Consider the following 6,721-nt stretch of genomic DNA (forward strand, 5'->3'; position numbering starts at 1 on the left):
TTCAAATTAGGGTTAGGGTTACAAACTAGTGTTTTACATTAGGGTTAGGGTTTCAAACTAGGGTTTTACGTTAGGGTTAGGTTTTAAAAATTGGGTTTACCATTAGGGTTAGGGTTTCAAACTAGGGTTTTACGTTAGGGTTAGGTTTTAAAAATTGGGTTTACCATTAGGGTTAGGGTTTCAAACTAGGGTTTTGCATTAGGGTTAGGGTTTCAAACTAGGGTTTCAAATTAGGGTTAGGGTTTCAAACTAGTGTTTTACATTAGGGTTAGGGTTTCAAACTAGGGTTTCAAATTAGGGTTACGGTTTCAAACTAGGGTTTTACATTAGGGTAAGTGTTTCAAACTAGGGTTTCAAATTAGCGTTACGGTTTCAAACTAGCGTTTTACATTAGGGTAAGTGTTTCAAACTAGGGTTTTACATTAGGGTTAAGGTTACAAACTAGGGTTTTACATTAGGGTTAGGGTTTTAAACTAGGGTTTTGCATTAGGGTTAGGGATTGAAACTAGGGTTTTACGTTAGGGTTAGGGTTTCAAACTAGGGTTTAACATTAGGCTTAGGGTTTCAAACTAGGGTTTCAAATTAGGGTTAGGGTTACAAACAAGGGGTTTTACATTAGGGTTAGGGTTGCAAACTAGGGTTTAACATTAGGGTTAGGGTTTCAAACTAGGGTTTTACATTAGGGTTAGGGTTAAAAACTAGGGTTTCTATATTAGGGTTAGGGTTACAAACTAGGGTTTAACATTAGGGTTAGCGTTTCAAACTAGGGTTTTACATTAGGGTTAGGGTTTCAAACTAGGGTTTTACATTAGGGTTAGGGTTACAAACTAGGGTTTTACATTAGGGTTAGGGTTTCAAACTAGGGTTTTGCATTATGGGTAGGGTTTCAAACTAGGGTTTTACATTAGGGTTAGTGTTTCAAACTAGGGTTTTACATTAGGGTTAGTGTTTCAAACTAGGGTTTTAAATTAGAGTTACGGTTTCAAACTAGGGTTTTACATTAGGGTTAGGGTTTTAAACTAGGGTTTTGCATTAGGGTTAGGGATTGAAACTAGGGTTTAACGTTAGGGTTAGGGTTTCAAACTAGGGTTTTATATTAGGGTTAGGTTTTAAAACTACGGTTTCAAATTAGGGTTAGGGTTTCAAACTAGGGTTTAACATTAGGGTTAGGGTTTCAAAATATTGTTTCAAATTAGGGTTAGTGTTACAAACAAGGGGTTTTACATTAGGGTTAGCGTTTCAAACTAGGGTTTAACATTAGGGTTAGGGTTTCAAACTTGGGTTTCAAATTAGGGTTAGGGTTACAAACTAGGGTTTTAGATTAGGGTTAGTGTTTCAAACTAGGGTTTCAAATTAGGGTTAGGGTTTCAAACTAGGGTTTCAAATTAGGGTTAGGGTTTCAAACTAGGGTTTCAAATTAGGGTTAGGGTTTCAAACTAGGGTTTATCATTAGGGTTAGGGATTCAAACTAGGGTTTTACATTAGGGTTAGGGTTTCAAACTAGGGTTTCAAATTAGGGTTAGGGTTTCAAACTAGGGTTTCAAATTAGGGTTAGGCTTTCAAACTAGTGTTTTACATTAGGGTTAGGGTTTCAAACTAGGGTTTCAAATTAGGGTTACGGTTTAAAACTAGGGTTTTACATTAGGGTTAGTGTTTCAAATTAGGGTTTCAAATTAGCGTTACGGTTTCAAACTAGGGTTTTACATTAGGGTTAGGGATTCAAACTAGGGTTTTACGTTAGGGTTAGGCTTTCAAACTCGGGTTTCAAATTAGTGTTAGGGTTACAAACTAGGGTTTTACATAAGGGTTAGGGTTTCAAACTAGGGTTTTACGTTAGGGTTAGTGTTTCAAACTAGGGTTTCAAATTAGGGTTACGGTTTCAAACTAGGGTTTTACATTAGGGTTAGTGTTTCAAACTAGGGCTTCAAATTAGGGTTACGGTTTCAAACTAGGGTTTTACATTAGAGTTAGGGATTCAAACTAGGGTTTTACGTTAGGGTTAGGGTTTCAAACTCGGTTTACAAATTAGGGTTAGGGTTACAAACTAGGGTTTTACATTAGGGTTAGGGTTTCAAACTAGGGTTTTACGTTAGGGTTAGGTTTTCAAACTAGGGTTTACCATTAGGGTTAGGGTTTCAAACTAGGGTTTTGCATTAGGGTTAGGGTTTCAAACTAGGGTTTCAAATTAGGGTTAGGGTTTCAAACTAGTGTTTTACATTAGGGTAAGGGTTTCAAACTAGGGTTTCAAATTAGGGTTACGGTTTCAAACTAGGGTTTTACATTAGGGTAAGTGTTTCAAACTAGGGTTTCAAATTAGCGTTACGGTTTCAAACTAGCGTTTTACATTAGGGTAAGTGTTTCAAACTAGGGTTTTACATTAGGGTTAGGGTTACAAACTAGGGTTTTACATTAGGGTTAGGGTTTTAAACTAGGGCTTTGCATTTGGGTTAGGGATTGAAACTAGGGTTTTACGTTAGGGTTAGGGTTTCAAACTAGGGTTTTATATTAGGGTTCGGTTTTCAAACTACGGTTTCAAATTAGTGTTAGGGTTTCAAACTAGGGTTTTACGTTAGGGTTAGGGTTTCAAACTCGGGTTTCAAATTTGTGTTAGGGTTACAAACTAGGGTTTTACATTAGGGTTAGGGTTTCAAACTAGGGTTTTACGTTAGGGTTAGGGTTTAAAACTAGGGTTTAACATTAGGGTTAGGGTTTCAAACTAGGGTTTTACATTAGGGTTAATGCTTCAAACTAGGGTTTTACATTAGGGTTAGGGTTTCAAACTAGGGTTTTACATTAGGGTTAGGGTTACAAACTAGGGTTTTACATTAGAGTTAGGGTTTCAAACTAGGGTTTTGCATTAGGGTTAGGGTTACAAACTAGGGTTTTACAGTAGGGTTAGGGTTTCAAACTAGGGTTAGGGTTAGGGTTAGGGATTCAAACTAGGGTTTTACGTTAGGGTTAGGGTTTCAAACTCGGGTTTCAAATTAGGTTTAGGGTTACAAACTAGGGTTTTACATTAGGGTTAGGGTTTCAAACTAGGGTTTTGCATTAGGGTTAGGGTTTCAAACTAAGGTTTCAAATTAGGGTTATGGCTTCAAACTAGGGTTTATCATTAGGGTTAGGGTTTCAAACTAGGGTTTTACATTAGGGTTAGGGTTTCAAACTAGGGTTTAACATTAGGGTTAGGGTTTCAAACTAGGGTTTCAAATTAGGGTTAGGGTTACAAACAAGGGGTTTTACATTAGGGTTAGGGTTTCAAACTAGGGTTTAACATTAGGGTTAGGGTTTCAAACTAGCGTTTTACATTAGGGTTAGGGTTACAAACTAGGGTTTTTATATTAGGGTTAGGGTTACAAACTAGGGTTTAACATTAGGGTTAGGGTTTCAAACTAGGGTTTTACATTAGGGTTAGGGTTTCAAACAAGGGTTTTACATGAGGGTTAGGGTTACAAACTAGGGTTTTACATTAGGGTTAGTGTTTCAAACTAGGGTTTCAAATTAGGGTTACGGTTTCAAACTAGGGTTTTACATTAGAGTTAGGGATTCAAACTAGGGTTTTACGTTAGGGTTAGGGTTTCAAACTCGGTTTTCAAATTAGGGTTAGGATTACAAACTAGGGTTTTACATTAGGGTTAGGGTTTCAAACTAGGGTTTTGCATTAGGGTTAGGGTTTTAAACTAGGGTTTCAAATTAGGGTTAGGGTTTCAAACTAGTGTTTTACATTAGGGTTAGGGTTTCAAACTAGGGTTTCAAATTAGGGTTACGGTTTCAAACTAGGGTTTTACATTAGGGTTAGGGTTTCAAACTAGGGTTTCAAATTAGGGTTAGGGTTTCAAACTAGGGTTTCAAATTAGGGTTAGGCTTTCAAACTAGTGTTTTACATTAGGTTTAGGGTTTCAAACAAGGGTTTCAAATTAGGGTTACGGTTTAAAACTAGGGTTTTACATTAGGGTTAGTGTTTCAAATTAGGGTTTCAAATTAGCGTTACGGTTTCAAATTAGGGTTTTACATTAGGGTTAGGGATTCAAACTAGGGTTTTACGTTAGGGTTAGGGTTTCAAACTAGGGTTTTACATTAGGGTTAGGGTTAGAAACTAGGGTTTTTATATTAGGGTTAGGGTTACAAACTAGGGTTTATCATTAGGGTTAGGGTTTCAAACTAGGGTTTTACATTAGGGTTAGGGTTTCAAACTCGGGTTTCAAATTAGGGTTAGGGTTACAAACTAGGGTTTTACATTAGGTTTAGGGTTTCAAACTAGGGTTTTGCATTAGGGTTAGGAATTCAAACTAGGGTTTCAAATTAGGGTTAGGGTTTCAAACTATTGTTTTACATTAGGGTTAGGGTTTCAAACTAGGGTCTCAAATAAGGGTTACGGTTTCAAACTAGGGTTTTACATTAGGGTTAGGGTTTCAAACTAGGGTTTAACATTAGGGTTAGGGTTTCAAGCTAGGGTTTTACATTAGGGTTAGGGTTACAAGCTAGGGTTTAACATTTGGGTTAGGGTTTCAAACTAGGGTTTTACATTAGGGTTAGGGTTTCAAACTAGGGTTTCAAATTAGGGTTACGGTTTCAAACTAGGGTTTTACATTAGGGTTAGTGTTTCAAACTAGGGTTTCAAATTAGGGTTACGGTTTCAAACTAGGGTTTCAAATTAGGGTTAGGGTTTCAAACAAGGGTTTATCATTAGGGTTAGGGTTTCAACCTAGGGTTTTACATTAGGGTTAGGGTTTCAAACTAGGGTTTTACATTAGGGTTAGGGTTACAAACTAGGGTTTTACATTAGGGTTAGGGTTTCAAACTAGGGTTTCAAATTAGGGTTAGGGTTTCAAACTAGGGTTTCAAATTAGGTTTAGTCTTTCAAACTAGTGTTATACATTAGGGTTAGGGTTTCAAACTAGGGTTTTACATTAGGGTTAGGGTTACAAACTAGGGTTTTACATTAGGGTTAGGGTTTCAAACTAGGGTTTTACGTTAGGGTTACAAACTAGGGTTTTACATTAGGGTTAGGGTTTCAAACTAGGGTTTTACGTTAGGGTTAGGGTTTCAAACTAGGGTTTAACATTAGGGTTAGGGTTTCAAACTAGGGTTTTACATTAGGGTTAGGGTTTCAAACTAGGGTTTAACATTAGGGTTAGGGTTTCAAACTAGGGTTTAACATTAGGGTTAGGGTTTCAAACTAGGGTTTTACATTAGGGTTAGGGTTTCAAACTAGGGTTTAACATTAGGGTTAGGGTTTCAAACTAGGGTTTTACGTTAGGGTTAGGATTAAAAACTGGGGTTTTATATTAGGGTTAGGGTTTCAAACTAGGGTTTTACGTTAGGGTTAGGGTTTCAAACTAGGGTTTAACATTAGGGTTAGGGTTTCAAACTAGGGTTATACATTAGGGTTAATGCTTCAAACTAGGGTTTTACATTAGGGTTAGGGTTTCAAACTAGGGTTTTACATTAGGGTTAAGGTTTCAAACTAGGGTTTAACATTAGGGTTAGGGTTTCAAACTAGGGTTTAACATTAGAGTTAGGGTTTCAAACTAGGGTTTTACATTAGGGTTAGGGTTACAAACTAGGGTTTTACAGTAGGGTTAGGGTTTCAAACTAGGGTTTTGCATTAGGGTTAGGGTTTCAAACTAGGGTTTAAAATTAGGGTTAGGGTTCCAAACTAGTGTTTGACATTAGGGTTAGGGTTTCAAACTAGGGTTTCAAATTAGGGTTACGGTTTCAATCTCGGGTTTTACATTAGGGTTAGTGTTTCAAACTAGGATTTCAAATTAGCGTTACGGTTTCAAAATAGGGTTTTACATTAGGGTTAGGGATTCAATATAGGGTTTTAAGTTAGGGTTAGGGTTTCAAACTCGGGTTTCAAATTAGGGTTAGGGTTACACACTAGGGTTTTACATTAGGGTTAGGGTTTCAAACTAGGGTTTTACGTTAGGGTTAGGGTTTCAAACTAGGGTTTAACATTAGGGTTAGGGTTTCAAACTAGGGTTTTACGTTAGGGTTAGGGTTACAAACTGGGGTTTTACATTAGGGTTAGGGTTTCAAACTGGGGTTTTACATTAGGGTTAGGGTAACAAACTAGGGTTTTACATTAGGTTTAGGGTTTCAAACTAGGGTTTAACATTAGGGTTAGGGTTTCAAACTAGGGTTTTACATTACGGTTAGGGTTTCAAACTAGGGTTTAACATTAGGGTTAGGGTTTCAAACTAGGGTTTTACGTTAGGGTTAGGGTTACAAACTGGGGTTTTATATTAGGGTTAGGGTTTCAAACTAGGGTTTTACGTTAGGGTTAGGGTTTCAAACTAGGCTTTAACATTAGGGTTAGGGTTTCAAACTAGGGTTTCAAATTAGGGTTAGGGTTACAAACAAGGGGTTTTACATTAGGGTTAGGGTTTCAAACTAGGGTTTAACATTAGGGTTAGGGTTTCAAACTAGCGTTTTACATTAGGGTTAGGGTTACAAACTAGGGTTTTTATATTAGGGTTAGGGTTACAAACTAGGGTTTAACATTAGGGTTAGGGTTTCAAACTAGGGTTTTACATTAGGGTTAGGGTTTCAAACAAGGGTTTTACATGAGGGTTAGGGTTACAAACTAGGGTTTTACATTAGGGTTAGTGTTTCAAACTAGGGTTTCAAATTAGGGTTACGGTTTCAAACTAGGGTTTTACATTAGAGTTAGGGATTCAAACTAGGGTTTTACGTTAGGGTTAGGGTTTCAAACTCGGTT

Source organism: Vanacampus margaritifer, unplaced genomic scaffold, assembly GCF_051991255.1.
Source record: "Vanacampus margaritifer isolate UIUO_Vmar unplaced genomic scaffold, RoL_Vmar_1.0 HiC_scaffold_27, whole genome shotgun sequence".
In the NCBI taxonomy this organism is placed as follows: domain Eukaryota; kingdom Metazoa; phylum Chordata; class Actinopteri; order Syngnathiformes; family Syngnathidae; genus Vanacampus; species Vanacampus margaritifer.